Here is a 26,722-nt window from a genome sequence, read left to right as displayed (position 1 = left end):
TCCACCATCCTCTGAGTGAAAAAGTTGCTCCTCAGGTTCCAATTAGATCTTTTCTAGGTCACCTTAAACCTATGTCCTCTGGCTCATGACTCTGTGCATTCACCCCATCTATTCCATACATAATTTTATACACTATCTGCAATACCAAACATTAATGTAATCTGCAGTGGAGGCAGATTCACTGGATGCATTCAAAAGAGAGTTAGATAGAGCTCTTAGGGCTAGCGGAATCAAGGGATATGGGAAGAAGGCAGGAACGGGATACTGATTGTGGATGATCAGCCATGATCACATTGAATGGCAGTGCTGGCTCGAAGGGCCGAATGGCCTACTCCTGCACCTATTGTCTATGTCTCTATGTATCTAAAGTAGATGAGTTTATCTTGGTACCATGTTCAACATAGGCATTGTGGGCCAAAGGACCTGTTCCTGTGCTTAATTGGAAATGTTCTAGTTTCTAGTTTCATTGTGGAGGTGATGTGTATAATAGCTATGTTACTGGGTTGGTGTCCGAAGGCAGGACTTTTGATTTAGGGATAGATTCAAATCCCACTCTGTCAGATGGGATTCATGTAATAATATAAGAGATCATTTCAAAGCAGTGGTAGCCATGAAAATATTTGACATTTCCACCTGGGGAAAAAAGGTTCTGACTAGACTATCTACCCTATCTTTGCCTTTCATAATTTTATTTACTTCTACCAGGTCTCCTCTCAACCTCTGACATTTCAGAGAAAACAAACCCAGTTTGTCCTATCTCTCGTAATAGCTAAGACATTCGAATCCAGGTAGGATTCTGGTAAACCTCTTCTACACCCTCTCCAAAGCCACCACATCCTTCCTGCAATGGGGTGACCAAAACTGTTCAATAGAATTCTGGGTACTGTCAGTTCAGTTACCTTAAACCAAAATGGGATGTTGCTGCCTCTTACATATGAGGTCCTCCACTTTCTACAATCGGGGATATTGAAACAGGCTGGAAACAGATTGTATTCTCTCTGAAATGAATGTGAACACCCTATCACCATTGGTCTAATCACAATCAGTACATGAAGTTTCCGTAATAATTCACCTATAATATTGATCAGATGAATGGGGTGATGAATTTTAATCTAAACTGGTATCCTTTGATGAAATAGAGAAAAATGTGGTGCATATAGTGAACAGCACTCTCGGCCTTCAGTCAGAAGGTGATTCAAATCGCTGTCCAGAATACAATGCAGACTGGCGCTCTGGTGGTGTACGACTCTATTGCGGCTGCTGGGTTTTGGATAACATGGTTTAATCTCTTAGTGGGATGAAAAAATAGCAGAGCACATTCGGAGAGTAGGGGGACTGTTCTCGCTGAATCTCATCAATGGTGACAGTGGCGCAGTGGTAGAGTTGCTGCCTTACAGCGAATGCAGCGCCGGAGACTCAGGTTCGATCCTGACTATGGGCGCCGTCTGTATGGAGTTTGTACGTTCTCCCCGTGACCTGCGTGGGTTTTCTCCAAGATCTTCCGTTTCCTCCCACACTCCAAAGACGTACAGGTTTGTAGGTTAATTGACTGGGTAATATGTAAAAATTGTCCCTAATGGGTGTAGGATAGTGTTAGTGTGCGGGGATCGTTGGGCGGTGCAGACCCGGTGGGCCGGAGGGCCTGTTTCTGCGCTGTATCTCTAAAAATATATATTTTTTCTTAAAAATCAACCTGAAATGCCACCTCTCTCCTCGCATGCTGCCTGTCTTGCTCTGTATTTCCAGCATCCATTATTTTTTTCAAGTTATCACAACCCTGGCAGACATTTATCATTCAAAACAGATTATCAGGCATTTTCCTCTTCCTTGTGGGAGCTTAGAATTATAGTCATACAGCATGGAATCAGGCCCTTAGGCCCAACTAGTCCATGCGGCCCAAAATACCCATCTACACTGGTCTCCTTTGCCTGTGCACAAATTAGTATTTCCAAGATTACATTATGAGGATGCTAAATCCTCTCAGAGCAATCCCACCAGTCCCATTCCCCCTTTGCTCACAACTTGCTCATTTCCTCACACACCCACTAACTCCTCCCTGATTCTTCTGGCACCCACCCACAGTGGCCAGTTAACCTATTAGCATGTGGCTGGGTTGAGGGAGGAAACACGACACCCTGTGGAAACCCACAGTCGCAGAGAGAACATGCAAACTCCATTCAGACAACACTGGAGGTCAAGATCGAACCTGGATCGCTGGAGCCATGATACAAAAGTTAAAGCTGTCACAGAAATGAAGGTCTGTCTTTTTTATTATTTCTTTAGAATAACAGCCAGTGAGTGCTTCATTCAGCTTTCAGAATGGGTAAAGTATTTCAAAGAAACTGAGTGGCACTGATGTTTGCAGTTGGGCTGACTTTTAATGTAATGCATTAACACTGGAATAAAGGGCACGTGAGCACCTGTTTGTCAATGTGCACTAAATTATCTCAAAGCTTATTGTTTAACTGCAGACAAGGCAGTGCCTTCAGGCAGCAAGGGAAGGAAGATCTGTGCCAGACTGATATGGCCACAGGCTTGTTTGGAGATGAAAATATTGAGTAGCCAATTATAATTTCCAAACAGGCTAATTAGGATTTCCATCTGCAACTGGAGGCAGCTCTCACGGGACAATATGTCGTTACACATAATGAAAGGTTCAGTGTCTGTACAAGGATGAGGCACAATGGGGAGATTCATCAAAAGCCCCGGGTTGAACTCTCCAAGCAAGAGTGCGGACAAGATTTGAGTCCAGAGATTGTGCTGAGCTATCACTCATTTCTATCCATTCAGGACCGCATTGATTTTCTTTGTGATAATCAAGACGGGAGAGGTTTCAGGCTACATCTAATGTTTCATTCAGAATCTCAGCACAACTCAAAGTGCTTTGTTGCACATCAAGAGTCAAGAGTTAAGAGTTTAATTGTCATAGCGACCAACAATACAACAATGAAATTCTTTCTTGCAGCAGCATACAGGGTTGTAAATACAATACACAGAGATAATATATCATAAACAAAAAAATCTATAAATTAATAACCCCAATACCAATGCAAAAAAGTCCTTACAGCAATCAGACAGTCCAAAGTTCTATCAACCATAGTCCATTGAACTGTCACATGAAGTGGGGGCACGTGTTAATGAAGAAAACAGGATAGCCAATTAGTGTGAGATTCACAAGTAATGTGGAATCAAATCATAAATGTTGAACGGGCAGCACTCCCCCTCTTGGACACGGTCCTTGGGAACATTTTACATCCACCTGAGATGCAATTGGGTGCATCTTTTCCAGTAGATTTTAATTATGGATAGCTGGTAAAGGTTGTGAGGGAGGAACAAAACTTGGTACTCTGTGGGGAGGGTGGAAATAAACTTACAAGTGCCGAGCCTGCGTTTGGTTTCGCCGATGTAAAGATGTCAACTTCTTTACATCGGCGAAACCAAACACAGGCTCAGCAATCATTTCGCTGAACACCTTCGGGCAGTCCGCCTTAACCAACCTGATCTCCTGGTGGCTGAGCACGTCAACTCCTCCTCCCATCCCAGTCTGACCTTTCTGTCATGGGCCTCCTCCAGTGCCATAGTGAGGCCCACCGCAAATTGGAGGAACAGCACCTCATATTTCGCCTGGGCAGCTTGCAGCCCAGCGGTATGAACATTGACTTCTCCAACTTTAGATAGTTCCTCTGTCCCTCTCTTCCCCTCCCCCTTCCCAGTTCTCCCTCTATCTTCCTGTCTCCACCTATATCCTTCCTTTGTCCTGCCCCCCTGACATCAGTCTGAAGAAGGGTCTCTACCCAAAACGTCACCCATTCCTTCTCTCCTGAGATGCTGCCAGACCTGCTGAGTTACTCCAGCATTTTGTGAAATAAATACCTTCGATTTGTACCGGCATCTGCAGTTATTTTCCTACACTATGGATATTGGTAGCTCCTCAGGTTAAGCAATAATCACATTGCCATCTGAAGCGTACCCCCAATATGCAAGGTCAGGTGTGCAATTGCACAGATTCTTTCACCCCTCCCATCAGTGGCGGTGCCAGTCATTTAATTAAATAGTTGAACAGTTTAGTTTATTGTCGCATGTACCAAGATACAGTGAAAAAGCTTTGTTAAAAGTCAGCAGAAAAACAATACATGATTACAATAGAGTCATTTACAGTGTATAGATATATGATTAGGGAATAACATTTAGTGCCAGATAAAGCCAGCAACGTCCGATCAAGGATCCCCAATGTGGCAGATAGTAGTTCAGGACTGCTCTCTGGTTGTGGTCGGATGGTTCAGATGGTTATAACAGCTCGGAAGAAACTGTCCCTAAATCTGGAGGTGTAGGAAAATATCTGCAGACACTGGATCAAATCGAAGGTAGACACAAAATGCTGGAGTAACACAGCGGGTCAGGCGGCATCTCAGGACAGAAGGAATACGTAATGTTTCAGGTCGAGACCCTTCTTCAGACTGATGTCAGGGGAGGGGGCGGGACAAAGATAGGATGTGGTTGGAGACAGGAAGACAGTGGGAGGACTGGGAAGGGGGAGGGGAAAGAGAGGACAGAGGAACTATCTGAAGTTAGAGAAGTCAATGTTCATACCGCTGGGGTATAAACTGCCCAAGCAAAATATGAGATGCTGTTCCTCCAATTTGCGGTGGGCCACACTATGACAATGGAGGAGGCCCATGACAGAAAGGTCAGACTGGGAGTGGGAGGGGGAGTTGGAGTGCTGAGCCACCGGGAGATCAAGTTGGTTAAGGCAGACTGAGCGAAGGTGTTGAGCGAAACGATCGCCGAGCCTGCGTTTGGTCTCGCCGATGTAGAGAAGTTGACATCTGGAACAGCGGATACAATAGATGAGGTTGGAGGAGGTGCAGGTGAACCTCTGCCTCACCTGGAAAGACTGTTTGGGTCCTTGGATGGAGTCGAAGGGGGAGGTAAAGGGACAGGTGTTGTTTCTCCTGCGTTTGCAGGGGAAAGTACCTAGGGAGGGGGTGGTTTGGGTGGGAAGGGACTAGCGGACCAGGGAGTTACGGAGTAAACGGTCTCTGCAGAAAACAGAAAGGGGTGGAGATGGGAAGATGTGGCCAGTAGTGGGATCCCGTTGGAGGTGACGGAAGTGTTGGAGGATAATTTAATGTATACGATGGCTGATGGGGTGGAAGGTGAGGACAAGGGGGAGCAAGAGCGCATCCTTGTTACGAATGGGGAGAGCGGGAGCAAGAGCGCAGCTGCACGAGTGGAGCTGCAGGATATAGAGGAGACCCTAGTGAGAGCCTCATCTATAATGGAAGAGGGGAGCCCCCGTTTTCTAAAGAATGAGGACATCTCTGATGCCCTAGTATAGATCACCTCATCCTGGGTGCAGATGCGGCTTAGATGGAGGAATTGGGAATAGGGGATAGAGTTTTTACAGGAAACAGGGTGGGAAGATGTGTAGTCAAGATAGCTATGGGAGTCAGTAGGTTTGTAGTAGATGTCAGTCACTAGTCTGTCTCCTGTCATGGAGATGGTGAGATCCAGAAACGGTAGGGAGATGGCGGAGATGGTCCAAGTATATTTAAATTAATTTTATTTAAATTTTAACAAAACAAATACATGTATGAACTCATAGTACGCGATGGTACCTACATTATAAATTTGATTATACATTTTAAATTCGATTATACGTGTATTGTTCTGTATTATCTCCCCACCCACAACCCCCCTCCCCCCCACCCCCCAGTTAGAAAAAAGAGGAAAAAGGAGAAGAAGAAAGATAAAGAAATAAAAAAAATAAAATAAAAGAAGAAAGAAAGAAGAAAGAAGGAAACCTGGAGACAAGAAGGAAACACTTCCGGCTAATTTCTTATTAAATTATTTTTAGGGGTATCAAAACAATCCTAAAATTAAATATTTCCAATTCTTAATCCTAGTTTTAAAGTGAATGGGTTCCAAAGTTTCAAAAATAAATCATATTTATTTCTCAGATTATAAGTAGCTTTTTCTAATGGGATACAACTACGCATTTCTGCATACCATCTTGCAATTCTTATTTCATTGTGATCTTTCCAAGTGACCGCTACACATTTTTTTGCTATTGCTATTGCTATTTTGAGAAATCTTTCCTGAGAGGGGAGCCCCACGTTTCCTAAAGAATGAGGACATCTCTGATGCCCTAGTATGGATCACCTCATCCTGGGTGCAGATGCGGCTTAGATGGAGGAATTGGGAATAGGGGATAGAGTTTTTACAGGAAACAGGGTGGGAAGATGTGTAGTCAAGATAGCTATGGGAGTCAGTAGGTTTGTAGTAGATGTCAGTCACTAGTCTGTCTCCTGTCATGGAGATGGTGAGATCCAGAAACGGTAGGGAGATGGCGGAGATGGTCCAAGTATATTTAAGAGCAGGATGGAAATTAGTGGTGAAATTTATGAAGTCAGTGAGTTCTGCATGGGTACAAGAGAACTGCAGCAATGCTGTTGTCAATGTAGCGGAAGTAGAGTTCGGGGATGGGGCCAGTGTATGCCTGGAACAGTGATTGTTCGACGTCCGGAGGTGTGCGTTTTCACACTTCTATACCTTTTTGCCTGATGGGAGGGGGGAGGAGAGGGAGAAGCTGGCTAGCATGAGGTATAAATGGAGTCAATGGAAGGGAGGTCGGTTTGTGTGATGGTCAGGGCTGCGTCCACAATTCGCTGCAATTCCAACAAATTCCTGCAAACTCAATGTCTTTTCTCTTCATAAGATATTATTGTTAATTAAAGAAAATGAGCGGGGGCGAAGAGGAAAAGGCGAAAAAAGTTATTGCAAAGTACCCAAAAACTTGGAATGGAAATTAAGTGAAATATTTGGAAGGAGTGGATGCTCTGACAATGGCCACCAAGACAGGTCGGCGTTTTTAGCAACGCCCATGCGCGGACGGCAAGGACTGTGCACTCTGGGCCGGGGTAACCGCGCATGCTCGGACGTGCGCCGGGAACCGACATGCGCACTATGGAGCTGCCAGTGCGCGTGCGCCATCAGTTGCTGCGTCTGGCTTTTTTTTTGCCGCAGAAGCAGCGCGAGTCGAAGGAGCGAACGAATCCATGACCTTACCCACAGTTTAACTATGCAGTCCTGTCAGCTCCACAGAAAGTAAGTGTCCGTTTGCCTCCCTGCTTTACCTAATTACTTCTCCCTTCCGAGTCTGTCAGGGTTCACTCTTTTTTTTAAATTAAAAAAATATATTGTGGTGGCGTCGGAGAGTTAACAAAAAAGGGCGGGCGGCCGGTAACCGGACTTGCCAGCGGAAGTTCCGCGACGCCTCTGCGCCGATTCGCTCCTTTTGCCCTCAATGGGCGGGGCGATTATGGGAACTGATCATCCGTTGGTCGGCGCTGTTGTCAATCATACCAGCTGCCGCCTAGTGCCTGGCAGGGCTCGAGCTTGAAAAGCTGAGGGGTTTTGTGCTCTCTTTAAATTAGATTTTATTCTGGGAGGGAATTTAAAAAAAACCATTAAAGTGGTTTAAAAAAAAAGAAAAACAAATGTCATCGACCCTCGTGAGTGGTGGTTGCCGAAATTATTTGAGAGTAAGATCCACCAGTTGTATCCATTTAACTTTTAAATGTCTAAAAATCTCCCGTTTCGAGCAAGAAAGTGATCAATGTCGATTATATTTGTTTTCTCGTTCACTGGATGGAGCCTGGTGCAAATTACAAACGCCGCTGAAGTCGAAGTGGTGTCACTGATTTTTCCTTGCAATCTAAAAAAGTATTAAAAGTTAACTTTGAAAAAAAATAAACTCGAAGATCATTTTTTAAATGAATGGATATTTTTTTTAAAGTTCAATTCTGCATGTACGTGAGTGTGTGTGAAATTTCTCTCGAAGATGCCAAGGCCTTTAATGCACGGTTAATGGAAATGAAGGGATAAATATTTAAAAGATTGGCCTTTAGATGGAGAATTTTCAGGGAATGGCATTCTGTGTCGATCTTTAAAACCTGTAGAGATCCTTATGAAACCAAGGCTGCGGGTCTGTCACATGAAGATTAATGTGGGGAGGGGACAAAGTCAAAGTTGTCAGTGTTTTTTCATCTGAAAGGCTGGAGGGTTTTTGCAGTGTGGCATAACCTTGTGGCTTGATGCACAGTTCAATCAGTCGAGACAACCTTTCCAGCACGCCATTGTTATGGAGGTGACTACTCCCCATACCAAACCAAGTCCTGTGATTTTTGTCTTGAATTGATCAGGAGGGAATCAAGCATGACTAATCATTTGTGTAGCGCTGACTATTAGTTACCAAATGTCCCCATCCACCTCCCCTCTTCAACAGCCATCGTGTCCTCAGAGAATAACAATTAATTTTAGTTGTGCAATGTTCTGGTTCCAGTACGTGTCCACCATTCCTGCCCCCACAGCCCTTTTGATAATATGCGAAGGAAGGCAAAATACATGGAAATTAGATATTGTGTGTCTTATTTTTAATGTTTTTTTAGACTTGCATTTCAATAGCACCTTTCCTGATGTGACCTTCCAAAACACTTCAGCAATTAAATATTTCGTTTTTTTAATGTTGGGAAAGTATTTTATGAACATAGGACTGAAGTTTCCAAAAAAGCTGCTCACTGAGACTGATGGTAGCTGGAGACCGTGTTATCTTTTGCAGGGGAGATAAGGGAGTAAATGGATTGCTGGCCTGTTTCTGAACTCTGCTTTTAATGAGTTGGTTGCTAAGCAAATTTCATCAGTTTAATCCTCAAGATGTCATTTACACAGTCTGCACTTTGTGTCTCTGGCTCTTGCATTTAGATTTTCTGCTCAGTCAGTTGAGTAACAATGCGGCCTTTGGATGTGCAGGCTGTTTACTTAAAACTTGAGCTGTAATATAATTTCCAATGGTTTTTGTATGTGCTTTGGTTGGCATCTTATAATGTTATTTAGAAAAATCTAGCAATAAAAATGTTTTTCTATCGTTTTATACGTTTAATTAACTAAACCAATTACAGTGAGTGGACAGTAATTTTCCTGGGAGTTAGATTTAACATACATGACTGCTGATTGTTCCCATGTGACTGCCATTTATTAAGAAAAGAACATGTAATAGTGTACATACTTTGTGGTATAACTTACTGTCACAAAAGTCATATTTAACTTCAAGATTTACAGTGATATTATGTTTGCATGCAGTCGTAAGTGGGCTGAATGGAACAGGAAAATAGGAGCAGGAGTAGGCCACTAGATTCCTTAAGCCTATATGATCATGACTGATCTTTGCTAGCCAGTTCCTCCATCTTACAAATATTTATGTTTTCATCTTTAACCATATCTAATAATCTGGCCTCCACAATCCCTGAGGGCAGACAATTGCAGTGATACACCATCATCTGAGAAAATAAATTTCGACACACCTAATTTTTAAATGACTGGCTCTTTGTTTTGCATTTATCACCCTTTGTTTGTGACTCTCCCATGAATGAGAACATCCTGACATCTATCTTGTCAAGCCTCCTTAGGATCTTTTATATTTGACTGTCATCCCTCATTCTTCTAAACACCAAGGCATACCAGTCCAAACTGTCTAACAGGACAACCCTCTCATTCCAGGAATTAGCCTGGCGAAACTCCTTTAGTCTGCCTCCGATGCTAAGCGGATCAAAACTGCAACGTTCCAGCTGTGGCTTCACCAACCCCCTGTACAATTGTAACAAAATCCCCCTATTCTTAAATTCCAATCCCTTTGTAATAAAGGTCACCGTGCCTGCAGCTGGCCTAACTACATGTTGGACCTGTCTACTAACATTTTGTGAGTCATACGTTGGAATACTTAGACGCTGCTGAACCTCACTCATTTATGGTCATTTTCCATTTAAATTCTGAACCATCTTTTGATTTGTCTTACCAAAGTGCACGGTTTCACACTCTCCCCCACATTAAACTAATTTTCAGGTTTTTATCCAATCACTCAATCATCTATATCCTATTGCAGATTCACAATGTCCTCGTCACAACATGCCTTTCCAACAGTTTTCGTATCTTCGATAAACTTGGAAATCTGACATTTTCTTCCCTCTACCTGGTCATTAATGTAAATAGTAAACAACTGAACCAAGTGGACCCGTTGGGCCCAAACCTCTCTTGCATTGGTACAGCACCCCCCCCGCCCCCATCCCCCCTCCCACCCCTCCCCCCACTCCATCCCCCTCAACCCCCCTTATCCTCCCTCCACCCCATCCATCCCTAGGAGATAGATTTAAACTTTAAAATGTGAATAACTTTCCATGTGACGCCCTAATTTTATTCAATTCTGAAATATTTTGGATACCTTGTACTCTTAATTTATGCATATTGTCAAATATCGTTTGGAAATCTAAATACACCACATCTTCTGGTTCCCCTCTTATCGCCTTTCCCTGTCATTTCCTCAAAGAAAATTCAAGCATGTTTGTCAAATATGATTAACATAAAACAAAGAATAAAAGTAGGAACAAAGGGAATGCTTTCATTCACTAATGTGAAAACTAGTTCCATCTGCTTGTCATCTCCTTTCACTTGGTTCAAATGGCCTATCACCTCCTCCCCCACAGTTATTTCTATTTACCTATCACCCCTCTGCTTCCTTCTCACCGGGTTCCATCTGCCCATCATTCCTCCATGAGTGGCAAGGGTGGGGGGTAGTTTTGTATAATTGGTGTATTGAATGTATGTATAGCCTTCGCGAGTTTCGAATGGAGTTTTGTCAGGAACATGCTTTGTATATATTTGTTTCTCGAATAAAGCATATTTTGAAATAAAATCATTCCTCCCACACCACCACCAACCGCCCCTACCCCCAGGTTTTATACTCATGTTATCATCAGCTTATTCCCCTTCCCCTACCTGGATCCACCTAACCATCTAGTATGTTTAGCTTTCTTTTTTTTTTAAATGCATTCTTTTCTCTCCTTGCAAATAATGATCATCTTTTATATTTATGGCCTTTATTTTGGACAATAAGGGGGGAATCATTTTTTCCATCTTTTTGGAATTTTAAAGTGTTACTCCGGTGTGAGTTTCCTTTTCCTGAGAAAATAACCACTTTGTTCATTCCTTCCAATGGCTATAATCCCTTATCTCTGGTATCATCCATATCAATCTTTTTTTTTCATTCTTCACTGAGTTATCAAAGAAGTCTTTATTTCCTTCACTTTAGTCACAGTGTTACTGGATGTGAGCTTGGTCAATTAATATGGGCAGTCCTCTGCCATTACTGCAATAGCAGCACAGCTGTATTTGCTTCCTTTTTAACTTAAACCATTTTACTTTAAAACAAATTACATTTTAATCTACAGGGACTGAAGCTATCCCAAATTGATTTATTTGTATTGCAGATAAAGTCCGCTTTAAGTTATTTGAAACTTTCATATTGGCAGCAATGAGCAATGAGGAAAAGTTATATATTTCCACCATTGCTGCTTTGGTTTGTTTAATCCTCCTGAAATCTATTAGAAGGTTTTTATATATTACAAATAAATTTTTCATATAGATTTTACTCTGTCTACATCAGGCGTTTTACATCCTGAGAGAATAAAATGTGTTTTGGCAGATAGAGGTCATGGTCCAAGTTCGGCTAGCTGCCAGCTCGCTCTCCTCACTGCGTAAGCTGGCTACATCACGCTTCCCCCCCCCTCCGGCATGATCCCACCCCCGGGATCAGTGTCGAGGAAGAGTAGTCTTCTGAGGTAATGTGGATGTTGATAATTAACCCACAATTTGTATTAAAATGCAAAAAGATATAATAAGGTCTTAAACTCTTTTCAAATGTGTTGTGACTTGTAGCAGAAGCAATGGGCTTAATTTGTTACTGCTTAGTATGTGAAGCACCAGCCTTGGGCAGAATGGAGAGAGAAGAAAAAAAGTAGCTTAGTGAGTTATTTTAAAATGAGAGAAAAATAATGTTTAGGCAGAAGAAGTGGCTGTATATCTCTCTTGATTGTGGTCTCTCAAGAAGGAAACCGTGGCAAACTATTTTTAAAAGAATGATTCTTATAAGGAAGTTTCTAAAAACAGCCTGTTTAAACAATGTTGAGTTGAGGCAAGGACTATCACAACATTTAAGAAACAGTTAGACAGGTACATGGATAGGACATGGACCAAATACTGGCAGGTGGCACTAGTGTAGCTGGGACATGTTGGCCGGTGTGGGCAAGTGTAGCGCTTGTGTAGGGCTTGTTTCCACACAACATGACTATGAGATGCTTGAACATTGGATTAGACATTCTTGCACATTCAATCTAGAGATCCCATTCTGGAATAATTTGCTCAAAATACCTATCATAGAGCATAGATTTACATTGGATGAGATAACAAAAAGGCCAAATGCTCATTAGTGGAATTCGATCATGAATTACAAGTGTGTGTATGGATGAAATATATATACATATATTGTTCAGCAAAAGTAATCAAATCGTATGCTCTCCCCTAACAAAATCCTCCTTTTAGGAAAGATCTGAAAATATTTATCTTTTGGAAAATGATCTTGAAATTGGGAAGCTGGTTATTCTTCCCACAATCCCTTTCGAAAAGTGTGTGCTTATACATTGGATTTGACCTAATGTGCCGGAACAGTATATCAGAAAAGACAATAGGTGCAGTAGTAGGCCATTCGGCCCTACGAGCCAGCACCGCCATTCACCGTGATCAAGGCTGATCATCCATGATCAGTACCCCGTTCCTGCCTTCTCCCCATATCCCTTGACTCCGCTATCATTCAGAGCTCTATCTAACTCTCTCATGAAAGTATCCAGGGAATTGGCCTCCACTGCCTTCTGAGGCAGAGAGTTCCACAGCTTCACAACTCTCTGAAAAAGTTTTTCCTCATCTCCGTTCTAAATGGCCTACCCCTTAAGGGACTCCCCCAACATCGGGAACATGTTTCCTGCCTCTAGCGTGTCCAATCCCTTAATAATCTTATATGTTCCAATAAGATCCCGTCTCATCCTTCTAAATTCCAGAGTATACAAGCCCAGTCGCTCCAGTCTTTCATCATACAACAGTCCTGCCACTCCGGGAATTAACCTCGTGAACCTACGCTGCACTCCCTCAATAGTAAGAATGTCCTTCCTCAAATATGGAGACCAAAACTGCACTCAAAACTCCAGATGTGGTCTCACTAGGGCCCTGTACAACTGCAGAAGGACCTCTTTGCTCCTATACTCAACTCCTCTTGTTATGAAGGCCAAAACTTTGCAATGTTAGGAAAAATGACTTATCATTGACAAAGACATATTTATATTGTGCCTCTAACTTGGTAAAAACATCCAGAGGAATTTCAAAGAGCAATAATCAAATGGAATTTAACATGAAGCCACGGGACATGAGTGTAGGTGACTAAAAGCATGATTGAAAGATTAAGTTTTAAAGAGTCTCTTAACAGAGAAGAGAATGGAATTCCAGAGCTGAGTGGAAAGCTGATATTTTAACTGCATTTGATTGCTGTATTTGGGCAGCAAATCATACTGCCGATCACATGTGTGATTTGCTGAGGAATGCCACATAACCTACCTAGAATGTAGGCTGTTGCTGTGGAGCTGAGTACGGGTTTATGAGAATGGCCTCGGATCTATTGAACTGTTTTTGCCAGTCGACAAGAACAGTACAGGAAAACTGAAAGAGACCTCATATTAGCACAGCTTGTCTTTGTTAGATACCCACTGCATTAAAAAAATCTGTTACATTTTACAAGCAAGGGCAGGTTGGTTGCCATTGACAACTTGGTGTAAATCCAGGCTAATGTTTAATTACGTATAATTAACTGCTAGAGCAAACTGTAGTTGTAATTATGCAAAACAAATGGCAAACTAAGAATAAATACATTACACCTCATGGTAAAAGTCCCCAGGGCTTGGCGTGATCTAATACCATGAAGAGCTATTCAAAGTTTTATGAAGAAATTTGTGTAAAATATTACCAGGTGCTATTATTCCTGAAAAAATGGAAATTACTTTTACCCAGTTGTTGACTCAACAAATCCACAGATGCATGATTTTTAAAAAGGGGAAACTGCAAATGCTGTAAATCTATAACATTCCATTTGGATGGACTCCAATCAGAAATACTCACCATGATTTCTCCTTTCAGATACAGTTGGACATTTTAAAATATATATACTATTTCTATATTTCAAAGCAAAATGTAGTGGAATAGTTGTATATTCAGCCCAATCAAGAGTTTAAGATAGTTTAATTGTCATATGCACTGACAACAGAACAATGAAATTCTTACCTGCAGAGGTGAAATCGTTACAGTCACGGTAAGCACAATGCTCATAGATAATATTATAAACAAAAATTCAATGAATTAATATCCCCACTACTAGTGCAAAAACCCCCCAGAGTCCTTAATGCAACCAAAGACAGTCCATAGTTCATAGTTGAGATTAGTGTTGTTTCCCCTCACAAATGTCTTAAGAAATATATGTGGGTGTTAGAGCAATGCTTATGAATGCAGTACTGATATAAATCATCCATGCTACTTCCATGTCAAGATAAAAATCGCTAAATTTGACTTTCAGAGAGATTTTGCATTGCCTGAAAGCTGATTTTAATAATTACTTTGAAAAGGGAGTTGGATAAGAACCTAAAAGGGTTTGCGTTTTAGCAGGAGTGAAGAGTAGATTAGGACCAATGGAATATGTTTGAAAGGACTGAGAATGGTGGCAGTAAGATAATTGGGTTGTTCTCCTGTCAATACAGATTCCTTTTTATGGATTTAAAATGACAGAAACTGCAGTAACATCAAATAAAAAAACAATGGGTGGAGGAGAATTACATATCTCTATTCATACCTGTGCTTCCTTTTAGTGCAAGAGTTTGCTGTGGATTCTGTCAAAAAAAATTATGTCAGAATCTTTTAAAATGTATTCTGAATAAATTGTCTTTTCTTAACAGTTGTGGCCCAGGCATCTGCCCACATTTCTCAACTCATTGGCTTATGTTGTTAAAGGTGGCTGCTTTCAAAGAGCTGGCACAGGCACAATGGGTCAAAGGTCTCCTATGTTATAAGATTCTGTAGTTTTCCATCATGTTAGTGTTAAACCTAAGTCTTAGTGTCCTCGTTGATAAAGGAAATTGGTAGTGTAAACCCAAAGCTGATTAAAACATTCATCCTCAGACTTTTTTTGAGTAACAACATGGGTCTTAACAGAAAATTGATTCCTTGGAAATTTTGTAGTGAAGATTGTTTTCTCTATTAATGGAAGCTCTGTTGCGTTAAATACCTCACTTAAGATGTAACTTCATCTGCAATTGATTTAGGTGTTCACACCTCAACATATCACTAATGGTGCCACATGGTTTCTTTGTGAAATTGTGGCTTAAGTAGTGACTTTGTTTCCCATTGATGTGGAAGGATCTCAGTTTTAGATGCAATCTTTTCACTGTTGTCCTAAAATTAGTTGGATCAGTATTTCTGTGTGCGGGTCCTTAGTGCATATCTTTCCATGAATTGTTTGAGATACATTTTACAATAGCAGTAAAAAGTTCAACTTACCCTAAAATGTGTTTTATCCTTTAGAAGTAACCTGTATAGTTCTAAATTGATGAGAATGAATCAGGCATTCCTCAAATTGGAGTTTAGGTGTGTACATACAGCGAAATTACTATGCTGGCAAATCTAGTTTTCCTTTTAATTTGCTACTTCTTGTTTCCATTGGTTTTATCAATGTACCCCAGAAGGATCATGTGAATTGTAAAACAGATTTAGTAGAATACCAGGGATTGTGAATTGGATTTGTGCTTTTGTGAAAAGTTTGTGTTACTCTACTAACATACGGTGTGCAGTAGTAACTCTGCTTTGTAACAGAGGAATCTCGTGTTCAGTCAGCTGGCCTTGGTGTTGGAGTTAAGGTCCCATCTATGGGAAAATGGCGGAACATTTCCCTTACTAAACTTACTGAACCATACATCCTGGTGCCAGATGTCAGATCTGGTTTCATGAGAGTAAACTTTCGGAAAGTGGCTGGTGTGGATGGAGTACCTGGATAGGCTCTGAAATTGTTTGCCAATCAACTGGCCACAGTTTCTACCGGCATCTTCAACCTTTCACTTCAACAGTCTGCTGTCCCCATCTGCTTCAAGGAAACCTCCATCATTCCAGTCCCCAAGAAAAGTAAAGTGAGCTGCCTCAATAGCTACAGCCCAGTAAATTGAACCTCGACTGTAATGAGGTGCTTTGAAAGATCGGTGAATGCCTATATCAGCACCAGTCTTCTGGACAATCTAGACCTCTTGCAATGTGGGTACAAGTAAAATAGGAGGAAGAGGACACAATCTCCTTTGTGCTATATTCAGCTTTAGATTACCTTGGCAATAAGAACAGGATGTCAAGATGTTATTCATTGACTACAGCTCAGTCTTCAACACCGTCATGCCAAACAGGTTCATCCCTAAATTTTCAGGCCTTGGAGCCTCCATCTGCGACTGGCCTCTTGATTTCCTGACCAGTGGACCTCTTTATTCTTAACTCTACCTCATTTGGTTATTCAGTTATTATACTTCGGTATTTATTTGAGCTACTTTAGATTGCACTACAATCTTGTACCATTCTACTATTTTTCAGACATATTTATTGCTCTATTCAATTTCCCAGTTTGAAAAAGACCCTAACCTGAAATGGCACCTATCCACAATCTCCAGAGATGCTGCCTGATCTGATTAGTTACTCCGACAGTTTGCATCATTTTGAGTTAAATGACTGGTTGGCATGTAATATCTCCTTTCACTCCGTATCTTGAATCCTGCAGTTCCTCTATGTAGACCAGGGATTTGAAAAAGGTGAAAATGTGTCAAATAAACCTCCCAGCGACTTGGGTATGGCCCTGGGTGTCCAGCTGATTTGATGCCTGGAGAAGTCCTGACCCAATGCATTATCTATCCATTTCCCTCTACATATGCTGCTTGACTCCCTGAGTTCCTCCAGCAGTCTGCTTTTATTTGCTTAAGGGAAAAGTTTTTGTTTGAAATAATGCCAACTGAGAGCAGATGGAGCTTCAGTTTATCGTCTTTTCTGGAGAGATGGCACATCTCTCCTTCAGCGTGGAATTGGTGCGATAACCTGGGTTCCTGGTTCCTGCTGAAATCTTTCATGCATCTTGAACCCAGAAATTTCTGACTCGAGCATGTCTGGCAGTTCAGCTTGAACATGAGAAAGGTCTTGGCAGCAAATGTATTACTTTAATCTCTTGTTTATGGTTGGTCCTTGACTAGCATGTTACTGGATCAGGGTACATATTTATTTTGTTGCATTTTCTGTGTCATCCACCCGTCTGGTCTGTTTGCAATCAATAGGATGCAATAATAAGTACAAATTAAATGAAGGTTTCATTAAATTGTTCCTTTTTATTCAGCAGTCCCTACTGCACTGTTACCTTGCTTTGAAGTGCTGCATGTCGCTGCCACTTTAGCTGAGACTGATAACACAAGCATTTTTAAATGGTTATTTATAGAAACTCTTGTGACATTTGGTGCATACAGTCTACCACAGAAGCTGCAAGGTGACTTATTTGTGTTACCTGAAACTGCAAGAAGCAGTTAGGAATGTCTGTCCTCTCTCTTCTGCTTTATGCTGGGCCTTCCCCCTTAAAGAAAGCTGCAGCACTCCTGCAGGTCAACCCCTTGGGTAGCTTAATGTCACCGGTGTCCTCATAACATGCACGGTCAGCTGGTAGGATTATTTACAGACATCTTTAACCTCTCCCTACTAAAACTTGAGGTTCCCACCTGCTTTACGAAGCCACTGTTATCCCAGTGCCATGGAAAAACAAGGTAGTAATCCTTAATGAGTTCTGTCCGGTGGGTCATCAAACATCATGAAGTGCATTGAGAGAGTGGTCATGATACACATCATCTCAAGCCTTCCAGACAGCTGCAATCCACTGCAATTTGCCTTCTGTGACAACAGGTCCATACAGATACCATCTTCGTGGCCCTATACTCATCCCAGGAGCATCTGGATAACAAGATACCAATGTCAGATTCCTATTTATTGCCAATAGCTCTGCCCTCAACACCATAATTTCCATCAAATTTATCTCCGAACTCTTGGAATTCCTGACACGTAGACTTCAATCAATAAGGATAGACGACAAAACATCATCCATGATAATTCTCAACACCAGTGCCCCACATGGCTGCGTTCCCAGCCGCTGACTATACTCCTGCATTCTCGATTCAAGAACAACTTCTTCCCTGTTATCAGACTCTTGAATGGACCTCTCGAATGCTAAGGATGATCTTGCAAACTAGCTCACTGTGGCTCTTGCACTTATTTTGCATTTGCACTTTCTCTAACTGTGACACCGTATTTTGCACTCTTATTTATTTTCTCATTTCAACTAACTGATGTACTTGTGTATGGTGTGATCTGCCTAGATAGCACACAGAACAAAGTTTTTCATCAGATCAAAGTGGACTATTGATTTCCTATTGCTGTTCCGAAAGTATTGTGTGGGCCGGTGTATGTGAATTTGGAACTGATTGGGAGATGGTACACCCTCTTGCATCACTAAATGTGAACTAATTGAGTGCAATATTTTTATTAAACCATTATAAGGGAATGAGTGCATTTGTTCTTGGTCATCATGTCTAAAGCAAAGTGATTTCTATACATTGAACATGTGGCTTTCTGTAATATAATTTTTTCTTAGTATTTTGTAGGTGCCAGTTTCAAATCTTTGAACAAGCTTTATAACCTTTAAGAATATTGTAACTGGCTTCAAGTTTGCTGAGAGAGTTGGTGTAATGGGGATTGATTCTAAAATGCTAGTATGGATCAGTGCGGACATAAAATCAAAATAAGAAGGCTCAATCTGCCAATTAGCCTTGTGTGGAGAAGCACTAGTTTGTACTCTTAGGAGGTTTCTCGGTCCCACTTCTGTTTGTGAATGTGTATAACTGAAAAATGCAAAGCATTTGAAAATTTGGATTTGGATGAGTGACCTTGATTGCTGTGAAGAACATCTGGCCTTTATGTACTCTATGCAAACACACCACAAGAGATTGAAGCATACACAGCTGACTTTGAATAGTATTAAATACACAAAGCTTATGAATTCTTGTTTGACCTGGTTGAGAAGAGCATTTGTTCGAGTATGACAGTGAACTAATTGTGGTATAGGAGAAGCCTGAAATTTTGATTTTGCATACAACAAATTAATTTTACTGGTTGATATTTTTCAGTTTGCGTTTACATTATTAAAGACTGGCCGGTGGCTTGGTGTTGCTGCACATTTTAAGATATGACATCACTCAATTCCCATTTGGACTCCAGTTTCCCAGAGCTGGTGCTGGCCTGATTCCCAAGTTTGACCTTGTTTTGTTTCCTTTGCTTTGTTGTGACAGGGAGATCTCTTCCTTGTTATATTATCATGATATTTTCATTCCAGAATTTGAAACTGATGTGAAGTGTTAGGCATTGTAGAGAATTTGAACAATGGATTTTGTAATTACTGAAAGTGGGTCAGATCTGTGCAGCAATAATATCTGAAGTGTATTTTTTACATGTGGCAGGAAGGTGAGTAGAAAGCAGGTTATAGTCAGGGACATAAAGCTCTTCACCGTGTTACAAACTGTATATCGTTTATTGTATTGATTTTTTTCATATGCAGTTTTATCCAAAGCAAATGTCCATTCCAGGCTATTAGTTTTAATGTTAGATTTGTGTTATAAAGCCAGTTTATTATTCTACACCAGTATGAGATAACATTCACTATTTTGTGAGTGACAGAACCAAGATGATCTTGATCCCCTGCTGAAAGATGTCAGACATAAAAGAAAGACACGAAGCATAAGTTTCAATGAGTGTACAAATTTTAGCCAATATTATTTCTCAAAAATGGCCGATAGCGTTTTTGCCAAAATGTGTGATTTGGACATTGTCGGAATATCTCTGGCTCCTCAATGCCCACGGAAGGGGAGGATGCAGAAGAGATTTAGTTGGTTGATTCCGGGGATGAGGAATTGAAGCTACAAGGCTAGACAGGGGGAGTTGTTTAAATTCATGATGGGCCTGGAGAACAGAAATAGAAGTAGTCCCATCAGCAAATGGTTCAAGGGTCAGTAGAACCGATTCAAAGTGAACAACAGAGAAAAATGTGAGGATATACTTGTTTAGGTGGCGTGATTGTCTGTAACTTGTCTGTAACTCAGCAGTTTCAATATTGAATGCACACTTGAAGGAAAATCATTGAGAGGGCAAAAAAATAGGCAAATGGTACTGAACAGATTGATGGCTGACTGGCCTCCTGTAAGAACTCCTTTATGAAGGGTGTTTTCCTTAAACTACAAGAGAGGCATTAATGGCACAATGTTCCATAGAACAGTACTGCACAGAAACAGGCACTTTGGCCCATAATGTCTGTGCCGAACATGATGCCTAGACCAAATCTTGCCTATCTGCACATAATCCCTTTTCCTATTTTCTCAGGTAATCTATATTCTGTTGTAACCTTGGGGGTAACTTTATAGAGATTTGTAAAATTATGGAGGGAATAGGTTGGCTAGTGACAATTTTTTCCCAAGGTAAGGAACCTAAGTCCTGAGAGACATGTTTCTCACATGGAGGATATATGGAAAGAGCTGCCAGAGGAAATGGTTGAAGCAGGAACAGTTAGAATGTTTAAAGGGCATCTGGACTATTACATGGTTTGGAAAGGTTCAGAGGGATACAGGCCTTATACAGACTAATGTGATTAATATTGATAGGTATTTGGGTTGGCATGGACGAGTTAGGTCAAAGGGTCTGTTTCTGAGCTAACAACCTGTTAGCCATGGCTTTGTAGATAATGCATTTGCCTCTAACGGTTTGAATATAAAAGCCCAAACTGGAGGTCCCATGATTACAGTTTATGATTACCATGTATGGGTGCATGAATTAGGCTAAAATTGTCCAACATGAATAGACCAAACATAACCTCAAGCCTGCATGGATTCAAGTTCTCAATACTTGCCCAAATGTGTAGTCACTGGGGAGGGGGGTGTTCCATTTTTTTAGTGAGGCAATGAGCACATTGTTGAATCTTTTCCTTCCCATGTCAAAGCTCAACATAATGTCTGTTTTGGAAGTGTGGTGTTGGGCATGCATGTGACACAGCCTGCCCAGCTGGGCTGACCAAGGCACAAATTATACTTTTAGAACAAGGAACTGCAAATGCTGGCTAATACACAAAAGAACACATAGTGCTGGAGTAACAGCATCTCTGGCAAACATGAATAGGTTGCAGAAGGGTCTCGACCTGAAATGTCACCTATCCATGTTCGCCAGAGATGCTGCCTGACTTGCTGAGTTAGTCTGGTATTTTGTGCCCCAAATTATACTTGATGTTGTCCTGGGATATAATAGTGATGTTGGGTAAGCATATCTTTACAGTGGGTTTGAATTGTTTATGGAGGCAGCATTAAAAATATCTTCAAATATCTTGCAGTGTCTGCTCTATGTAGTCTTGGTCTTGGTACCATGAGATTGCTAGTGCCTGGGGTGGACAGTGCATTGATATTGCCTGACCATTTGCCTGAACACCCTTTTGCTCAATCAGCCATAGAGTCATACAACACAGAAACAGCCCCTTTGGCCCAATTAGTCCATGCTTTTGTGGGCATCTTCACAGGACAATATATCCCTATAGAAATAAAATAAAAACACTGCATAAGAGAAAGGGCCCCCCACAGAAAAAAGAAACTCTTCTGCAGAATTTATGCAGGTGTGCAAAAAAAAATCCATTTAATCCTTGGTTAAAATAATTTGATCTCCCTGGATGTTGATGTTTACTAGATTAGATTAGTTTGCTGTCTTGCGCACCAGGATTCAATGAAATTTCCTGTTCGCATAAAGCTCACTAAGTAAAATAAAATACGCCAAAGAGTTCAAAACGGCAGAATGGTGCAAGATTATAGTGCAAAATCTGAGTAGTATATAAGAATATTAAAGTGCAACTAGACTAAATGGACTAGTTGGGCCCAAACCTCTCCTATATTGGTGCAGCACCCTCTCCTTCCCCTCCTCCCCCTCCCTCCTCCCCTCCCTCCTCCCCTCCCTCCTCCCTCCCCCTTTCACCCCCTTCCACCCTCCCTCCCTCCCTCCCTCCCTCCCTCCCTCCCTCCCTCCCTCCCTAGGAGATAGATTTAAACTTTAAAATGTGAATGACTTTAAAAATATAACACCGATTTCAATGAAAATTCTTCCATTAGTACCAAAGGGATGACGGTGAGTAAGATGGGCCTAAAATTGTCGCGCTATCGTGTACCGTTTTGGCTGTAGTTCAGGAACAAACAAACAAACAAACGAGAGTTTTAGTATATAGATAATAATGGAATCACCGAATTAGGTGAAGTTAAGAGTAAGAATATATGCTGATCTGATCTGACTTTGCTGATCTGAGACCTAGCCCAATTAATAAACTTTACTGATTTTGGGGGATGGTGGAAAGTGGGCTCATTTCATTAGTAAAAGCCAGTTCACATTTTCATTAATGTTTATGCCAGTAATTAATCCAACAGCTTAATGATTTACATGCACCTCCTCAAACTTTGTGTATTGCATTCGGTGTTCACACTGTAGCCTTCTCCAGCGGCCAGGCCAAGTGTAGACTGAGGGACTACATCACTGAACACTTCCGCTCTGTCTGCCAGAGTCAATTGGAGATCCCGGTTGGAAGCCATTTTAATTCTCCTTCCTTTCTCCATATCAATCTCTCCGTTCTCTGCCTCCTCTTCTGCCACAATGATGCCATATGCAAACTGGAAGAACGGCACCTCATATTCTGTTTGGGTAGCCTATAACCCAAAGGCATGAATATTGAATTCACCAATTTCAGTTCAACTTTACCCTTCCCCCTCCTAGCGCACACTTTTCCTTCCACTCTCCCCTGCCCTTGACATCCAGTTCCTTTCCCGTCCTCCACTTTCATCTGCTCAATCTCTTACCCTCCCGGTCTGGGTCTCCCATTTTTCTTCCTCCTCCACTTATCATCTCCTGCGTTGATTACTATCTCCACCCTTCTCTTCCCACCTGACTCATCTGCTAATCAACCTGTAGAAACATGGAACTGCAGATGCTAGTTTACAAAAAAAGACACAAAGTGCTGATGTAACTCAATGGCAGGCAATATCCCTGGAGAATATGGATAGGGAAATATCCCTGAAATGTCACCTATCCATGTTCTGACCTGCTAAGTTACTCCAGCATATTGAGGCTTTTTTTGCTAATCAACCCCTTCTTACCTGCATCCATCTATCACTTGCCAGCTTTTCCCCCATTCGTTCCCTTCGCCTCTATCTACCCACTATCTCCCTTCTACTACTTCTGTCTGAAAAATGGTCCTGACCCGAAACATCCTCTGTTCATGTCTCTCCATGCATGCTGAGTTCCTCAAGATTGTAGATTTCAACATTCTACAGGCTCTTGTGTCTCCGGCTTAATGATATGGGCTGTCTGGAAAATAACTAATCTTCTCGCTTATCATGTTAATGGCACTTCAGTTATGCACCTCTCTAGATGGACAGAAATGGTTGAGGCTTTTATATTCGAGATGACTTCTGATTATGCATAGTCCCATAGTCTATAATGATTATATTTGCAGGTCCATTGATAGCCAGTTGTGAATGAGCCTCAAATATTTACTAATTACCTATTCTACATTCATGCTGCCAGATATCGTGCTTCTACTACCCACACTCTTCCACCAAACTGTAAATTTAGTTGTTAAATCTGCAATCCTTTTCAACATGTTTGAAGTCACATCAGTGGTAGAATAGAAATTTCCTTGAATCTAGGAGATTTTGGAAAATTAAAACCAATATACGAAGAAGGGCTCCAACCCGAAACATCACCTATCCATGTTCTCCAGTGATGCTGCCTGAATTACTCCAGTACTTTGTATCTTTTTTTGTAAACCAGCTTCTGCCGTTCTTTGTTTCTACTGGTAACCAATGAGTTATCTCTCGCTACTTCTTTCATGACCCCCAAATGAAGTCTTATTAGAACCCAACTATGGAATGGAATTTTGTGCAGGTAAATAAGAAATGATCTTGTCATCATGTTTGGCACAGACGTTGTGGACCAAAGGGCCTGTTCTCATGTTCTACTGTCTGTTATTCTATGTTTACCTGAATCTAGGAAATTTTGGAAAATTAAAACCATTGATTAAATATGGCTGAGCAGGGAAAGACTCGCTGATGCATAATCTCCGTTTCCTATTGTTCAGTAAGCAACATATTTAAGTCAGTATGCTACCATTTTATTTTGCATAGTAATATTTGATGTGACATTTATCAGATACCCTCTGGAAATTTACTGGGAAAAAAATCCAATAAATTGCTCTAACTTGATTTCCCTTTCAAAAAAATGTGTTGAGTTTGCATGGTTGCCATGAATATAAGCTCTCTAATAATAGCTGCTAGTTTTTTTTTAACCAGTGATATGTTGATAGCCTGTGTCACCTGCTGTCTTTCTCTTTCCCTTTCTGATTTTTGCTATTTTTACAACCTAGTGGAACTTTCCCTGAATCGAGGGAATCTTGAAAAATGTAAAATTATGCATGAATTATCTCTGCGACCTCTACCAAAATCGTAGGATTACGTGTAATCGGAACCCATGGACCATCACCTTGCCTGTAAAATAATTTCGGGATCACTTCCCTGGTGGCTGGCATTTTCCAGAGTTCCTCTCTCCCTACTAGTTTATGGTTTAGAGCTATTTCTGGGTGTTACCTTTATCCTTTACTGCGAAGAAAGTTGCAAAATGTCTATTTAATTCAACTGCCATCTCCTTATCTATTATTTCCGAGGCTCACTTTCTATAGGGCTAATGCTCTTTTATTTAGTATCAATAGAAGCTCTTGCTGTCAGTTTTTAATATCTAGTAGCTTTGAGTTGTATTTTAATGTTTCCTTCCTTCAGGTTTCTCTTGTAACAAACATAACACCATAATATATACAACGCTTGTCATCTGTCCATTCTCTCCACACTGATGACCAACGGCTAAATTCCTCCAGCACTTTGCATTTTGCTTCAGATTCCATGATCTCCTGTTCTTTGTGTCTCTTTTAGTCTGTACTGATTGGGTATTTTGTTAATCCTTTCTTTTCCATCACTTCCCTTGACCAAGGTGCATATTACCATTTTCCTTGGGCTTTCTATTCACAGCTCATTTCTGGAATCGAAGGACATAATGAGAGTATCCATGGTTACAACTGCAGTTTGTCCTTGTGTTTTTATTCCAGCTTCTTGGTAGAATGTTACAAGGTGGCACTGGACCACTTGTTGCAATCAGTAGTTTGGAACTGAAATCAGGAGGTTCAGTTTATTTTAGTTTTGAGATACAGTGTGGAAACAGGTCCTTTGGCCCGCCTAGTCCACACCAACCAGCAATCACCCCGTCCTCTAGCACTATCCTACACATTAGGGGCAATTTACAATCTTCACCGAAGCTAATTAACCACAAACCTGTACGTCTTTGGAGTGCGGGAGGAAATTGGAGCACCCAGGGGAAAATCCACGCGGTCATGGAGAGAACGTACAAACTCTGTACAGACAGCACCCGTAGTCAGGATCGAACCTGGGTCTCTGGCGCTGTAAGGCAGCAATTTACCGCTGCACCACCATGCCCTATTTGAATACTGTATATAAATTCTACATGTAGAAACGCCTAAAACTGAGATTGTCGATTTTTGTTTGTTTGAAATTGTGTTTAAGGCATGGTATGACAAACATTATATTTAAATGCTAAGAACCTACATGTTTTTATTTATTACTTACTGTATAAATAAGGGTATTGGTATTCATTTGCCTTAAATCTATTCTGTTGTATCATCCCCATGCTCTTATCCTGGTCTCGATCCAAATATTGGTGAAATCCTTGTTTATCACTTTGTGACCTTGAGTACTAATTGTTTCAATGCTGCCTTTTTATGCAGCCCTCCATTTAAGTGCATAAGTCCTCTTTGGCCTGGCCATGTTTTGCCTTGCCTATCCATAACCCTCTGTTTTCTCACTCCCATTCCCCCACCTATAGTTTTCAGCTGATTATTTCTATATGTAAGGAATTCCATTCAGGTTTCCTATCCTTTGTCTTTCTTTAAGATTGTCCGTAAACCCCATCTCTGGTCCTGAGGGGCAGGTTTCTCACACATAGGGTGGTGGGTACAATTAGAATATTTAATGGATATTTGGACTGGTACATTAATAGAAAAGGTTTAGAGGGACGCAGGCAAATAGGATTAGCATGGATAAGTTGGGCCGAAGGGCCTGTTTCTGTGCTGAATAACAATGGTTGTACGAAAGCTCTCAATTTTTGGAATGTATGAGGCACTCAGAAATAATTGACACAAGTTCTAAGGTTTTGAATGAATTGTCAAATGTTAGCAATTCATTTGTCAATCTTTTATAACTGTAATGCTCAAAATGTGCTCTACACTATCCATTCTGGTTCCACTAACATCAGTTTGACTGTTAAACTGGCAGATATTGCTGCTGACAGCTGTTTGAGCTGCTGAATAATAAATGAAAAAGTTCAGAACAGCCAATAAAATGAAGCAAATTAACACCAAACTTTACAGTAAGCCAAGCTAACTGAAGTGAGCTGGCTTTGAGAATTTCCACAAACCCTTTATTGAAGTATTTTTATGTGAAATAGCTGATGCTGGTTAATTGCATGAGATCCAGTTATATGCTGAGATGGAGTTTCAGTGTCATAATTGGGTCAAGGTACTAGAGACTGCCAGCCATTTATATTGCTGACT

At 41.1% G+C, this 26,722-nt stretch overlaps 1 protein-coding gene across 2 annotated transcripts in view; it reads left to right on the top strand.

Annotated features, from left to right (window-relative positions):
* The first annotated feature begins 7,002 nt into the window (after positions 1–7,002).
* Positions 7,003–26,722, top strand: part of fam222ba (family with sequence similarity 222 member Ba) — a 38,654-nt gene continuing 18,934 nt past the window's right edge. The window contains exon 1 of one of the 2 annotated variants that reach the window (XM_078422385.1): positions 7,003–7,107. The gene's annotated coding sequence lies outside the window, so the exon portion shown is untranslated. Of the gene's footprint in view, positions 7,108–7,398; positions 7,545–26,722 lie in introns of those variants that run through there. The other variant, XM_078422387.1, reaches the window with a different exon arrangement.

The sequence above is a fragment of the Rhinoraja longicauda genome, chromosome 26, assembly GCF_053455715.1.
Source record: "Rhinoraja longicauda isolate Sanriku21f chromosome 26, sRhiLon1.1, whole genome shotgun sequence".
Taxonomy (NCBI): domain Eukaryota; kingdom Metazoa; phylum Chordata; class Chondrichthyes; order Rajiformes; family Arhynchobatidae; genus Rhinoraja; species Rhinoraja longicauda.
Note: the sequence above shows the minus strand (reverse complement) of the source record. Positions and strands in the feature narration are given on the sequence as shown.